The sequence below is a fragment of the Phalaenopsis equestris genome, unplaced genomic scaffold, assembly GCF_001263595.1.
Source record: "Phalaenopsis equestris unplaced genomic scaffold, ASM126359v1 Scaffold000978, whole genome shotgun sequence".
NCBI classification, from domain to species: Eukaryota; Viridiplantae; Streptophyta; class Magnoliopsida; order Asparagales; family Orchidaceae; genus Phalaenopsis; species Phalaenopsis equestris.
In genome coordinates this window covers 224,848-226,039 of record NW_018165417.1, presented here as the reverse complement: position 1 = coordinate 226,039, position 1,192 = coordinate 224,848, and positions in this window count along the sequence as shown.

Genomic DNA, 1,192 nt, shown 5'->3' with positions numbered 1-1,192 from the left:
AGTTCCTTTACTAGCCCAGCAAGCCATAAGGCTTCTTTTGCAGCTTCAGCTACTGTCATATACTCTGCTTCAGTTGTAGATAATGTCACAATAGACTGAATTGTTGATTTCCAACATATAGACCCTCCACCAAGAGTAAACACATACCCAGTTGTAGACTTTCTGCCATCCAAATCACCTGCATAATCTGAATCGTACCCTACAACTGAAGAATCATTTTGCTGACTGCCAAAAGTAGTTTCATGTCCTACAGTAGTACCCTTCAGATACTTGAAAATAGACTTGGCTACTTCTTAATGTCGCCTTTCAGGTTTGAACATGTATTTGTAGATTTGACTAACAGCATGAGCCAAATAAGTGTGAGTACATATCATTGCATACATCAGGCAGCCAACTACAATGGCATATGAAACCTTTGTCATGTCTTCAATTTCCCTGTCTGTCTTCGGACACTGTTCTAAAGAAAACATAAAATGATTTGCCAAAATAGTGCTCACAGGCTTTGCTTTGTTCATCTCAAACATGTCCAACACTTTCTCAACATAGCCTCGTTGAGATAAACATAGTCGACTTGAGCATCTATCTCGATGAATCTCCATTGTAAGAATCTTCTTCGTAGGACCCAAGTCTTTCATGTCAAATTTCTGGCTCAATAAAGCTTTCAAACCACGTAAATCATGCATAATCTTTGCTGCAATCAGTATATTGTCAACATACAACAACAAAAAAATAATAGAACCATAATCAAGGCCCTTGACATAGACGCGACAATCACACTCACATCTCTTATAACCAATCTAAATCATGTAGGAGTCGAACCGCATGTACCAATGTCTTGGAGAATGTTTCAACCTATACAACAATTTCTTTAATCTGTAAACCAAATACTCCTGTCAAGGTTGAGTGAACCCTCCCGGCTGCTCCATGTAAATCTGATCCTCCATATCACCATGCAAAAATTCAATTTTAACATCCATCTGCACCAAATGCAAATCCCAAGTGACTACTAATATAAGCACCGCCCTTATTGAAGTATGTCTGACCACAGGAGAAAATATTTCAACATAATTTATCCTCTTCTGCTGTGAAAATTCATTTGGTTCCAGTTGAGCCTTGAACTTTTCCACTTATTTTTCTGATACTGATGGTTTCCTTTTGTACACCCACTTGCACCCAATAGCCTTCTTTCCCT